Here is a 15182-nt window from a genome sequence, read left to right as displayed (position 1 = left end):
GCTTGTCCTGCATTTTTGGGAATAAATTATACACAAAAGCATTTTCTTATCAGAGGAAAATGTCCACCATATTGGCAAACAGACTTCCAAATCTGTGCTCACAACCAGTCGGATGTGAGCTGAGCGTGGAGCCCTGAAATATTTATAAATGGAAAATGTTTGACATTAAAAAAAAAAAACCACAGCAGTCCATATATTCTATGACTTAGGGGGGAAAAAAAAAAGAGAGAGAGAGAGAATTGGGACTTCCCTAGTGGCGCAGTGGTTAAGAATCGCCTGTCAATGCAGGGGACATGGGTTTGAGCCCTGATCCAGGAAGATCCCACATGCCGCGGAGCCAACTAAGCCCGTGCGCCACAACTACTGAGCCTGCGCTCTGGAGCCCACGAGCCACAACTACTGAAGCCCATGCGCCTAGAGCCCGTGCTCCGCAACAAGAGAAGCCACCACAGTGAGAAGCCTGAGCACCACCACGAAGAGTAGCTCCCGCTCGCCGCAACTAGAGAAAGCCCGCGTGCAGCAACGAAGACCCAACGCAGCCAAATAAATAAATAAATAAATAAGAATTGAACTTAGGGGATTTCCCTGGTGGCACAGCGGATAAGCCTCCACACTCCCAATGCAGGGGGCCCGGGCTCTGCAGACGGGAGAACCAAGGCACAGAGAGGTTAAGTAACGCCAAGGTCGTGAACAAAGACAGAGCCCAATCTCCTTGTGTCCTATATCAGTGTCCTTCCCACTGTCCCACCCAACACTCCAAGGCTCTGGAGAAGGACCTGGGCAGTGGAGGGGCCCAGGTGTGTGCTAAGGGGCATTCCTGCCAATCGTCTGTTTTCTTCCGAGCACATATACACACAGAGATGGGCAGACAACTTTATACGTTTGTTTCTCCCCATATAGAAAACTCAACAGATTACTCTGCAGCTTGCTTGTTTTTTTCTTCACATCACTAAGGTCCCTAACAGTCTGTAGACATGAACCTGCTTCTGTGTTGTCTGATGCTGCCGAGAGCAGGACCCTTTAGCCTGAAGGCATCCTCCTACCCAGGCCAAATTAGAGACAAGCGGTGGGTGGAGTCTGAGGGAGCCATGGCTCCTCTTCTATTTTTCTGAAAAGGAAGCTTATGTCTCTTCCATCCTGAAGTAGTAACATTAGGAATAATAACAATAGTAATAATACTAATGTTAATAATAGTACTACTAATAATAAAAGAAAAAAAATATGCTTCTCTCCATCTCCCTTTTTTCTCTTTTCTTTCTGCATTGTGCTCCTAACGGGAATGGCCTTAACTTGCACCTCGGTTTCTTCTTAAAGCAGTATCATCTTGTCTTCTAAGAGCTTACGCTCTGCCAGATTCTTGTGCTGCTTTGTTTTCCTTTGCTCATTCCCTGAACGTGGTCCTCCAGGGCCTTCTCCACTTGTCCTCTTGTCCTACACTGGCGGTCCCCAGACCAGGAGCAGCATCACCTGGAAGCTCCACTCCAGACATACTGAGTCAGAAACCCTGCGGGGGGATCAGCGAGTTGAGATTTAGCGATCTTCCTGGTGGTCCTAAGGTTTGAGAGCCGCTGCCCCCGACAATTCCAGACCACAGTCACCTCCCCTCATCGTGTGTGCCCAGATCCTCACCTCTAACCTCAACTTCTTTCCAGCTGCACATCCACACATGCAGGTGTGTTAACACTGACCCCAAGGACTTCTTCTCTCCCCCAGGGTCCCTTCTTCCCATACCCCAATACCACATCCCCACCTGCCTGGACGAGCCGGGCAGGTGACACCGCAGACTCCTGCTGTTCCCTCACCTTCCCCATCCAATCGGCTACCAGGCCAGGTCAATTCTACCTCTTCTCTCCATTTCTAGGGCCTTACATCTGGTCCTATCATGTCTCAGCTGGCCTAACCTGGGGTGCTTCCAAAGAGTTGGCGGCAGCGTGGGACTACAAGAACACTGAGCACGGCTGGTCTGAGTGAGGCCTAAAGCAAGCGTCTTGAAGAATGTCTGCATGTAGTCAAACTAAGTGTAGGCATATGCTGTGTCTCAGCAATCTTATTCCTGGGACTGTGTCCCCCATATTCTCACATAGGTCCACGGGTGACATATACAAGGATGGTTATCACAGCATCCAGGGTTGGAAGCAACTTGGCCAAGCATCCCTGGGAGACAGGATAGGTAAAAGGTAATGGACGCACACTCTGGTTGACTAATCGCATTGATGGCCCCAATTAACCTATTACCATGCCCTTTGCAATATGACTTTTCCGCTCCTTCCTTCAAGAGGTAGAGCATTTCCCCACACTTTGAATACGGGTTGAACTTGCAACTTGGTTTAGCCAACAGAATATGATGGCAATGAGTGTGTGCAAGTTCCAAGTCTAGGCCTTGTGCATTTCCCTCTCTTGGACTCCTGTCCTGCCACCACGTGACCAAGCTTGGGCTAGCCTCACAGAGGACGACCACAATATACCCAAGACCTCTGAAACTACCCAGTCCCCAGCAGACCCCAGATGAATGAGTGATCCCAGCTGAGAGGGGCAGGGCCAGGCACAGATCAGCCAAACCACTCAACCAATCACTCAGACTCAGGAAAACTCAACGACTGTTGTTTCAAGTCACTAAGTTTGTGGTGGATTGGCGCTAAGCATAACTAACTGATAACACACACTCCAAGCAGTACTACGCAGCAACTAGAAGCAACAGAACAGATGGGTGTGTAGCAAAATGAACTGATTCTAACAGCATAGAGCTAACTGGAAAAAAAGGTGAGTGAGATGATTTGTGCAAATGCAATTGTGTTAAGATATTCACACAAGTCAATAAAACGCATTTTATGCAAAAAAAAGAAGACATGCAAAATCAAAGACTTATATTTAAACCCTAAGTATGGTTGCCATGGTGTAGAGGAAAAGGAGGATAAAGGGGAAACAATAAGAGGCCTCGCAGAGGTCAATGCTAATGTAGGAACAGAAGAGTGATTTTGCAACCCTCCACGCTGACTCATCCTGTAAACTCCAGCTCGGAGGAAGCGCCTGTTCTCAGCCTAATGCACCAGTTCCTCTCCAACAGTTAAGGTGGCCTGTAAACTAAGAACGTGCATTTACCAGAGTTTGGTGATTGTCTACTGGTCTGTTTTCCTAATGAGATGATCAGCTTTGAGCGCAGTGTCTTAATTTTCTTGGAACACCCAGTGCCTCACATACTGCAAACATTTGTTGATAACAGAACTCTTTTATCCTGTAAAAAGGAGCTTTTCCACCTTGGTACTACTGACATTTTGGACCTGATATTTCTTTGTTGATGGTAGTATGTATGTGTGGTGGTGGACGGTGTCCTGTTTACTGCAGGATATTTTAGCAGCACCCCTGCTTCTACTTAGTAGACGCCAAATAGCACCCTCCCGGTTGTGACAATCAAAAATGTCTCCAGGGACTTCCCTGGTGGTCCAGTGGTTAAGACTCCACGCTCCCAATGCAGGGGGCACAGGTTCCATCCCTGGTTGGGGAACTAAGATCCCTCAAACCATGAGGTGCAGCCAAAGAAAAAAAAAAAAGAAAGTCTCCAGATGTTGCTATACATTCCTTACAGATCAAAACCACCCCCTGGTTGAGGACCACTGCCATAAAGGATTGGGCTACACGATGCTACGATTCTGAGCCGGCACTTTACAAACAGTGAACATGTTTGAAATAAATAACGTCTAAGATGACTAAATTATACCACACTCTACAGAATACTTCTCCAGGAGGATTCAGATTGCCAACATTTTTCCTTCTTAGATGGTTCTCATCCAGTAGCCCAAAACTAGTGTCTTCGCTTACTACCCTAAGGGGAGAGATGAAATATTCAATACAAAATGCACTTGAGTTTTCACGTCCATGCAGAAATATTTCTAAGTTTTTAGTCAAACCTTTTCTTTTCTTTTTAATTAAAGTATAGTTGATTTATAGTATCATGTTAGTTTTAGGTGTACAGCACACTGATTCAGTTATACGTATTTTTTTCAGATTCTTTTCCCTTATAGGTTATTACAAAATATTGAGTGTAGTTCCCTGTGCTATACAGTAGGTCCTTGTTGGTTATCCATTTTACAGTCAAACTTTTTATTTACAAAGTTTAAATGTCCCTTTAAGCCAGCGGTAGATGCTGCAGATTTTTCTCATGACACTGCAGAGGCTGTTTATCTAAGCCAGCGCTGCTGAAGCAGACATCCCTGTTCTGTCCTATTAACTAAACATGAAAACCAATGCGTAACCACGCTCACATAATTCTGCCTCATTTGTCTTGTGTGCGCCACCAGGGCAAACACCAGGCATTTCAATAACCTCACCCAGACCTTCAGAAATCACTGCAGGCTACTGACTCCAGACAAATATTTGCCTTGGAGGCCTCTCTATGGGGAGACGGAGCTCAACTAAGCTTCTTTTGTTCATATAGACTGAGTGAAACAATCTGGAAACTACAGAGCACTCACATCATTCATTTCTTGCAATTATACAAATAAAGGAGCAACAGGGATGGTTCTACAAAGATCTGACTGGACGCCCTTCCTTTTACTTCTTTTTCCCTTGCAGCCTCCAACAACAAATCAAACAGGGCTAAGAAGAACATCAGTGGGTGAAAGTCTTTTGGGGAGGAGTACACTCACATGGTCTCAGAAGAGGCCCCTACAGACTTATGACAAGAGCACCCCATTTTACAAGATCTGGCAGATACCCCTGTAACCCAGAGACCACACTCAGCAACGCTGCTGTGGAAACAAGCCATGATCATGTGCCTCCTGATGTGACCTGGTCAGAAACATACAGCACCACCTACCTTGTATTCTTGCCCACACGGTTTAACCTGAACCTTATCATGAGGAAACAGACAAACCAGGCCGTGGAACACTCCAGAAGAAAATGGCCTGGACTCCTAAAATGTCAGTGTCCTAAGACAACAAAAGGCTGAGGACGTTCCTAGATTAAAAGTGACTAAAGAGACATGGCCACCAAATGCAATTTGTGATCCTGATTGAATCATTGAACAGAAAACGTGGAGGGAAAGGACATTAGAGGGACATACTGGGACATTAAAGAACATCTTGGGAATGCGAATATGGGCTGCATTAACTATATAGTATTGAACTGATGCTAAATTCCTTCAGTGTGATAAAGGGATTGCAATTATAGAAAAGAGCATCTTTGTTCTTGGGAGATACACTGGAGTATTTAGGGACTGTCGTATCTGCAACTTCAGGGTGACTGAACAAAAAATAAAATACACAAGCAGAAACTAACACATCATTGTAAAGCAATTATACTCCAATAAAGATGTATTTTTTTAAAAACACACACACACAAAGAGATACAGCAAGTGTGGCAAAATGTTAAATGGGAAATTTAAATGAAGGAGTCTAGGGACTTCCCTGGTGGTGCAGTGGTTAAGAATCCGCCTGCCAATGCAGGGGACACGGGTTTGATCTCTGGTCTAGAAAGATCCCACATGCCACGGAGCAACTAAGCCCATGTGCCACAGCTACTGAGCCTGCACTCTAGAGCCCCGTGAGCCACAACTACTGAGCACGCGTGCCACAACTACAGCGTGCCTGGAGCCTGTGCTCCACAACAAGAGAAGCCACCACAACGAGAAGCACACGCACCACAATAAAGAGTAGCCCCTGCTCACCGCAACTAGAGAAAGCCCGCGCGCAGCAACGAAAACCCAATGCAGAAATCAATCAATCAATAAATAAATAAAAAGAATGATCTGGGTCTTCTCTGGTGGCGCAGTGGTTGAGAGTCCGCCTGCCGATGCAGGGGACACGGGTTCGTGCCCCGGTCTGGGAAGATCCCACATGCCGCGGAGCGGCTGGGCCCATGAGCCATGGCCGCTGAGCCTGCGCGTCCGGAGCCTGTGCTCCGCAACGGGAGAAGCCACAACAGTGAGAGGCCCGCGTACCGCAAAAAAAAAAAAAAAAAAAAAAAAAAGAATGATCTGAAATCAGTAGTTTTGATGCATCAGAGTTCTCAAAAAGCCTAGAAATTTCTCATGGATACAATAATGGGCTTCAAGATTGTGAATCCCAAGCAAAGATTAAAGTAATCTTTGTAACATGTTAACAAACTGAATATATAGAAATCTTGCCAGGAAAGGCCTCCACTTCCCATCAAGCAGTGCACTCTCAGCAACTTAGAATAAGACAACGAAGATTTTCTTTAAAAAACCTTACTTATTTACAACCCAAATTTATTTACTTTGGACTCTGAGACCCGTACAGTTTGGACAGTCAGTAGAGAGTTCATATAATGGTGACCAAGAACAATTTGCTGAGAAAAGGAGGAGGCTGCCCAGTTGGGCACATGGTTGTTTGTAAGGGTTGGGGGTTAGAGAGAGAAAATTAATCATTTTTTTTTTGGTCGCACCCCTGCACACGGGATATGGGATCTTAGTTCCCCAACCAGGGATCGAACCCGTGCCCCCTGCAGTGGAAGCGCAGAGTCTTAACCCCTGGACCACCAGGGAAGTCCCTACTTTAAATCGTTTAATAGGGCCGCTTGGATATTAAGACCAACTCCTTCTTCAAAGATGACAAATTTCTGCACCAAATGCCCTGGTTCCTTTGTTCAAACTTAGCGAGTCAATATCTTCCTGTCTGGGATCTCAAAAGACCCTGAAGCTACAGGCAAAACTTGGTGTGTGTGTGCACACATTTATGAGGAAAGGAAGCTTAGATTTCCCTGGTTCTCCACAGACCCCTGACCTCCGCAAAAGGTTAAGGGCCAACGCCTTCTGAGATCTGCTATAATCCCTTCTCTGGGCTTGAAATACCCAAGGAACTTCAAGCACCCCACAAGAGTACTTTTTAATTCAAAAGAGCCTCTGATTCCTTATTTTCTGTTTCCATCTCTCTCCCCAAGGTTCTGGCTTGTCAGGATGCCAAACTGCCTTTTTGAAGCTTTGTTTCATCTTTTCCTCCCTTGGCCCAGGAAATCTTTGCTCTCAGACTTAAAAACTGACTTTGAACACAGAAGTGGCCCTAAGGTATAGGGAACAGAAAGATCCTGTTAAAGGCACTTGGCACCATAAACTGAACAGCAAACAAAGGCAACACAATTCCACTTTGTACTTTTCCACCATTATTTGTTCCAAGGAGAGAATTAACTTGAAAGTGGTTATCTTTATCTTTTATAGGTTATTTTATTATAAGTGATTATTTTATGCTGTATATAAGAAGTCTAAACTAGAAGTCTAGATTCTAAATAGACTATGCTATTCTTTTTTTAATTGATTTTTAAATTGAAGTATAGTTAATTTACAATGTTGTGTTAGTTTCAAGTGTTCAGAGCAAAGTGATTCATTTTATATATGTGTGTGTGTATATATATATACACACACACACACACATATATATTCTTTTTCAGATTCTTTTCCATTATACGTTATTATAAGATATTGAGTATAGTTTCCTGTGCTATACAGTAGGTCCTTGTCGTTTACAGAGTATGTTATTCTTATGTAGGAAAAAAATTAGAAATTAGTGACTACTCTTAATTCCACCAAAGGAATGAGTCTATTTTTGTGACAAAATTTTCAGCACCAGAAGGAATATTAATGACTAGAGAGTCCCAGGTTTCCATTTTACATATGATATGCAAAAACAAAAGTACCCTGATTTATCCAATGTCACACAGCTAGCTGGCTACAAACTCAAAACTCAGAACCTCTAAAGCCAGTCCAATGTTCTCTGGAATACCACCTGGCTTCTCCACATTAATGCCTCCTGAAAAAAATATTTTTCCTCCTTCTTTGTTTTAGACTATCAATAATAAGAACCTCTGGCTGGAGCCAAAAAGCATTCTTGGAAAACTGTGTGAGCTGTCAGGAATCTCCAGTACAATGTCACCACTGTGCCTGGAGAAGCAATGCTACAGCTCCCCTGAGCCCAAGTGGGCACAAGAGATTCCCCCCCAGCTGTGTCTCCCCTCTGCCCCTCTTCACCCACCTCCGCCCTACCTTGACCATTTCCTGCACTCAGCTGGCAGGTTGGAAGATAAGGCATAAATCTTTTACTCTTATATTGAATGATTTATTGAATTGCCTTGTTCTTAGTTTTAAACAGAAATGAACAGAAATTTCTACATTGTTATTTAAAAGGTACCATGCTGCTTTTTATCCATGTGGCTGTCAAAGTATACTTTTTGAAAAGTTAAACACTTGCCTCTCATGTAAATATAGAGGAGACATGCCAAAGATTTAACTCATTGATGAAGGAATCAGTAGGATGACAAAGCTGGCTCAAAGGAGGGCACAAAAACCGAAGTGGAGGAAAAAAATCTATGGAAAAAACGAACTCTGGAATAGACTAGAAATTCTGATACAAAACTAGTTAGGAAATTCCCTGGCTGTCCAGTGGTTAGGACTCCGTACTTTCACTATTGACGTCCCAGTTTCGATCCCTGGTCAGGGAACTAACATCCCACAAGTTGCGTGGCGTGGCCAAACAAAACAAAACAAAACAAAAAACCCAAAAACTGATTAATGTCCTACAGGGCATAAAGCTTTAGCCTTGATGGGCCTTTCCTACCTGGGAGAAATCATTCACATCTTAATTGGACAAAAATCATTTGCAACTTATTAACATCAGCCTGTTTTTATAGGGCTTGTGAGTGAAAAATGATTTTTATATTTTCAAATGATTGAAAAAAATCAAAGGAAAAATATTTTATGACACATGAAAATTACATGAAATTCAAATATCAACACTCATAAATAAAGGTTTATTGGAACACAGTTGAATGCATTGTTTATGGCTGTGTTCACAATACAACGAGTTCAATAGTTACCACAGAGATCAAACAGCCTGTAAAGCCTAAACTATTTACTATGTGGCACTTTACAGAAAAAAATTGCTGACTTCTGCCCTAGAACATCAGATGATCTTCAGGAGGCTTGTTAGACAACATTCTAGTAGGATACAGAAAGGGCACTCGGTCATCTCTTTTCGCCGTATTTTTAAGTTCTGGATAAATTTTTCTTAAATCTTTCCACCAGTTTTTGATGTTTCTCCCCTTGAGTAAATGACTCCTGTGGAAGAAAAACCTATGTCTAGTGTAGGAACAGCCAAGCTAGATAGAATCCTGGCATTCTTATGGTTAAACCGAAGTACTCCAACGTGTTTACAAAATACAGGGTAACCTAAGCCAACGTTTTCATTGATTTAAACCAATGCTCCCTTTTGAACACATCTCCAAAAGGAGGAGTAGAAGGAAGAGACACTCACATTTGAAAATGGTGCCACAACATCCTCTGACCTCGGGCTGTTTGTCTAGGACTTCCGACTGTTCTCCGTGGAAATACACCAGACTCTTTGAAAAATGAACCCAACCACGATGGGTTTAAACTAGCCATGTGATGAGGGGCTGGCTGATAGGGGACAGCAAATGAAATATAAAATCAGGACTGTTTTCATTTTATAAGCAAAGCTGGATGTAAAGAAAAATTCCCGCTCAGGTTTCTCTGGAAAGAGGCTAAGAATTCTGAAAAAAATTTTTAAGGAAAGATTTCAAAAAGCAATGAGTCACATGCCAATTGCATGTCTCATATTTTAGATCTTCCAATACTCAAAGTTTTTAGTTAGGAGATTATCGAGAGTGTGTGGGATTCTATGAACAAGGAACACTGCCAATGACCATGAAATGTGCTGGGGAACACAGACCAGGCCTCCTTGCCTTCGCCCTGGGGTTCCTTGGCATCTCTGACTTCTCCCTGGCTATTCTCATCCAAGGCTCCCTCATAAGCAAACACTCCAAGTCCTTAAATTAGTACCGAAACTATCCCCCAAATTCTTCCCACATACAGATCTTCTTTTCCTATCTTAAACTGCCAAGGCCCCCTGAGTTTAAGAACTTTATTTTCTTTAACTACCACAAGCTGGTAATGAAATATTCCTCCAGATAAGGCCGGTGAACAATAGAAGAGATGATCTTTAACCACCATTTTGTGCAAGATGCTGTAACGACACTACTGGGACTTCAGGCAGACAAAGCAACCTGGAGCACCCACTCCAGCAGTGACAGGGCTGAGACCAGCTATGGGGTTGTCTGGGTGAGGCAACCATTTATTCCACAAGGGGAGTTTGAGTCACAAATGTTGCTTCATAGAAGAGAAGAGCCTGGTTAAAAGTTCAAGCTCAGACTGTGTCCATTCAAGGCAAGGAAATGGTGTGATCCCTCTTCCAAAGTAGAGGGCAATTTCCCTAAAATCATCTCTTTACACTAACACATAATACGGGGATTGATTCTTTGTCCAGGGGGCTAGGACACCCATCTCCCGGAAAAACAACCATCTTTTGAGAGCAACCACATAGGGAATGAGCTGAAAAGGTAACCTCCTGAGGTTTATTAAAATGATAAAAACGTGGACATTAGGTGGGCTGCTCTGCTGCCCTGTACCGGCGGGGCCAAGGATCAACAACACACAAAGGCACCCACGCAAACGTGGGCACACACACACCCCTCCTGTGCCTCTGGGGTCGAACGAGGCACTGCTCTTCCCAAGAAAAACCTGGGTAAGCAAGGCGGAGGCTGCAACCCACGGAATCTCAAATCCAGCAGGAACATCTGAAGCAACACAGCACATTATGCAACCCTACGGGCGCCATTCCCATGGAATAACGTCGACAGAGCCCTCAGAGTGAAGCAACACTGCAGCCCCAGCAGGTCATTTAATAAATGCTCTAGAAGAACAAGTGATCTCCCCAGGGTCATTGGGCCAGTAATGGGGCCAGAAGCAGAACACGAGGCTTGTCTCAAGGGAGTGGCAAAGGGAAACCAGATTCCTACAAAGGAAAACAGGTTCCAACTGGGCCAGGTTGAATAAAGCCACACAAGAACAAGCGTCCACAGTCTGTCCTATGCTTCAACTACCTCAGAGGAGATGGCGTTTGGAAGCCTCAAAGGACAGTGAAAATTCTGAAAGCGAGGAGGAATAGCATTCTTGGGGGAGGAACGGCAAGAGCAAAGACCCAGAAATGGACAAGTGCAGGACACGTGCCACTCGGGAGAGCAGATGAGGCTGCATTTCACTGAGCGCCTTGTTCAACGTGAGTAAGGTTATTAAAATAGATGTTGGGACTTCCCTGGCGGTCCAGTGGTTAACACTCCGAGCTTCCACTGCAGGGGACACGGGTACCATCCCTGGTCGGGGAACTAAGATCCCACGTGCTGTGCGGCGCAGCCAAAAAAATAGAAAATTAAAAAAAAATTTTTTTTAAACCGATGTAATGCTGGCTGATGAGGAAACACGTGGCGTTGCTCACCTACAGAGCCAGCAAGAATCCGAAGTTTCTACAACACCGATGGTGTGGCAGTGGGGAAAGAGCTGACGGGACTGCCAAAGGGCACGGCCCTCGTGGAGGGGAAAGCTGGCAAGAGCCACCAAAATGAGAGGAGTTTACCCCTGATCCAGGAGCCCCACTTCTGGGGACCTATCCCACGGATACACCTGCACAAGGGGACCACGGCCATGAACAAGCGGCTGACCAGCAGCAGCCTACAAGCCAGGGCCCAACGACAGGGGACTCGCTGACTCCACCACGGCGCCGCCACCAAGGATGCGGGCAGCCGCCCAGGTGTGCGGACCCGGGGGGTGGCTGGGATGTCTGTACACGGAAAAGTAAAAATAGGCAGACAGACAGAAAGACAGGCAGACAGATATCACAGGAAGAGGAGCTGTGCATAGAGCTTGTTAAGGTAAAAAGGGGTGGGAAATAAAGATACTTGCTTGTATCTGCCTGAAGAAGCAGTTCTCAACTTTGAAACAGTTTTGCCCCCGGAGGCATTTGATGACGTCTGGAGACATTCTTGATTGTCATGAGGCAGGTGGGTGCTTCTGGCATCTAGTGCATATGCACAGGACAGCCCCCTGCCCCCCAACAAAGAACTACCCAGCCCCAGACGTCAACAGTGCTGAGGCTGAGGAACCCCAGCCTAAAGAAATGACAGAAGGATAAATAAGAAGCCTAAGGCTGTCCTGTGTAAGAGGCGGGGTTAATGACAGGGGTGGGGGGCAATATTTCTGTGCACAGCTTTTCGTAATTTTGCCTTTTGAACCATGTAGACATATTACCTAGTATATGCCTGTTTGGAAACTAAGTGCAATTAAGAAAACAGAAACACAAAGTCGTGATGTGTGTGAAACAAGAGAGGCTCCACACTGGGACTCGGGGCCCAGCTCTGCCACACCCCAGTCTCCTCATCTGTGAAACGAGGCACCTCTGTAAGAGGAGCTCCACGTCCCTTGGGAATCTCCTCCAATTCCAAGCTGCCCTGCACCACAAGGAGGTCACGACCCAAGGTGATGTGGGTTGAATGAGGGGGCAGACATTTCTCCCACACACAAACTCAAACTCAGGAATGCTCAGATCTTTTTTTCTGAATATTTTCTCCAATAATCGCCTTGAAAAACACGAAACATTCTCTGTTTCCAGAGCATGTTGTTAAAAATCAAGCCACGAGGTAAGCCTGGACAGAAGAAAATGAGAGCTACAGATCATGGGAGGGATTTAAGGAGATATAATCTCACCTAATTCACAGCCTATATGTTCAATTACCAAGTCATACAGGCTGGGAAAATAAATCCCACTAGCCATCCACAGAGTGGCGGCAAAGGCCACCTCCTCCTCTAAAAAATAAATTCACACGGAAGGAACTAGGTGTAAGGGGGCAGGATGTAGGGCCCAGGACTTGTGCCCAGGTCACTGGCTTAACTCATCACAAACCAGGTGGGTGCCAGGTACCTCAGACCTTTAGGTGGGAAAAGGAAAATTCAAGAAATAAGGTTTCCAGATTTCTTCCTTTCCTGGATCCAACTGTGACCATCCCAGTGAGGCCACCACTCATCCCTGCATGACAGCTTGGTAGAAGGGGATGCGGGCTGAACTGGTGTCCTCCCTGTTTCACTTCCAGCTACGTGGCTTTCGATAAGTCACTTAACTTTTCTCCATTTCTTCATGTGATTAAGTGAAACGCCTAAAGACTTGTCAACAGTTGACCTACAACAAATACGCTTCTCCACCCAAACTCATCTTTGCCTCTCATCTCCCATGAGATTGCCAGCAGAGAAAGAAAATAGAATCTACATCATATTCCAGCCCTACTCAGCCTGTTTTAGTATTTCTCAATCTTCAATAGTACATGGGCCTCTTTAAAGTGAACATAATTCTTACAACAACCCTCAGTGACGGCTAAGCCATGTAATGTCACTATAAATGAGAACTAATCGTACATCCTTTCTTTCTTCTTTTTGGCCACACCTCGCGGCTTGTAGGATTTTAGTTCCCTGACCAGGGATTGAACCTGGGCCCCAGCAGTGACAGCATGGAGTCCTAACCACCGGACTGCCAGGGAATTCCCAAACACACATCTTTTACTTGTAGGTTCCTCCACACTGATAAACCAAACCAAACTTGCAATTAAATAGAATACAAAACCATAAATCCAATAAACTTCTAATCAACAACACTAGTTATTTTTCAGTAGCAACATTTTATGAAACCAGACACTCTTTGCAACTGAGATACGGTACTGAAAGTGTGTCAGTTGTTTTGTGTTTACTAGCCATGTCATATCCTGTGTGGAAATACAATTCTCCAGTCACTTTACTCCAGCTGCTGCAAGCCCCTTCATGAACTGTGGCATTACTTGGCCTCACTTGGTCTAACCAGACCCCTATATAATCAGTCTGTTTGTTCTTTTGTCATTAGCCCATGATGGATGACTACAGCCCAGCATCAAGGTGATGCAAACACAAACACAAGTGTCTGCCCTGAAGATGCCTGGCAACCCTTGGGCAAACTCAGAATGTCCAGAATTTGCTTGTAACACTACAGTTACTCAAACATTTTTTTAATTTCTGAAAACACAAACACTGACTCCAGCCTAAGAAACACTGCCATATTAGATCACATCTAAACTCCATAATCTAGCACCAAAGTACTCGAAATTTGGCCCCAGACTATCCTGCTTCACATAGGAACACATTTTAAAAGCAGCTTAAGTTACACATACCTTACACTTACCCACACAAAGGTTTTGTGATTTGGACTGTAATTATTTTGAATGAATTTATTTGGGAAAGAGTTGACATCTGTACAATACTGATGCTTCCCCATTCATGAACACGGTATAGCTTTCCATTTTTTTAGATCTTCATCTTTCATAGCTCTGTTCTATAAAGGTCATATATAGTAAGTTTTAAAAATTATATTTGCAAACTGTTTATTGCTTGTGTACAGAAATGGAATTGACTTGGCCATCTCTATACAGTTGGAGGATACATGAAATAATGAGGATTTTTTTTTTTTTTTTTTTTTTTTTGCGGTACAGGGGCCTCTCACTGTTGTGGCCTCTCACTGTTGTGGCCTCTCCCGTTGCGGAGCACAGGCTCCGGACGTGCAGGCTCAGTGGCCATGGCTCACGGGCCCAGCCGCTCCACGGCATGTGGGATCCTCCCGGACCAGGGCACGAACCCGTGTCCCCCGCATCGGCAGGCGGACTCCCAACCACTGCACCACCAGGGAAGCCCAATGAGGATTTCTATACAAAGACTAATTTTCTAAAGTATTTATTCAGATTCTATCAATCTAATCAACCTTTAAAAGCCTCCCAAGATGCATTATATATTCTACTAAACTTATATCACACTAAATCCAATGTTCTAATTTAAGTGTATTCTGATTTGGTAGAATAACTGTAGTTCCTATCATACACAATGACAAAATATAAAACTTTACTAGCACCCAATAAATCTAACACTAAAATTTATTTGAACACTAAGAAAATAATTCACCTAGTAATAGTTTAATAGTATTAGCAGCTGAAGTATTTCGTGATTTTAAGAGTAAAAGTAATGATCACATTGGCCCTCAACCTGGTTAGGAACAAAATATCTGGGAAGTTTAAGTAAAACTTTGAAAAAAAAAATTCATGACTATGTGTCATGCTAATTCTGATAAAGATAAAATATTGAAGAAAAACTTCAAATTGAGAGAACTGAGCAGGTGTGTGTGTGTGTGTGTGTGTGTGTGTGTGTGCGTGTGTGTGTGTGTGTGTGTGTGTGTGTGTGTCTAAGAAAATCGTGGCAATCTTACTGTATTCCTTTCTATCTGGGAACTTCCTTATCTCATCTGGGTTCAACTATCACAGAA

General features: G+C 44.2%; 1 protein-coding gene across 1 annotated transcript in view; it reads right to left on the bottom strand.

Annotated features, from left to right (window-relative positions):
- CMTM8 (CKLF like MARVEL transmembrane domain containing 8) overlaps nucleotides 1–15182 on the bottom strand; it is a 91886-nt gene that overhangs the window by 39054 nt on the left and 37650 nt on the right. The gene's annotated exons all lie outside the window — the stretch shown is intronic.

The sequence above is a fragment of the Pseudorca crassidens genome, chromosome 10 (assembly GCF_039906515.1).
Source record: "Pseudorca crassidens isolate mPseCra1 chromosome 10, mPseCra1.hap1, whole genome shotgun sequence".
Lineage (NCBI taxonomy): Eukaryota > Metazoa > Chordata > Mammalia > Artiodactyla > Delphinidae > Pseudorca > Pseudorca crassidens.
The sequence above is the reverse complement of the archived record's forward strand: the minus strand, read 5'-3'. Positions and strand labels throughout refer to the sequence as shown.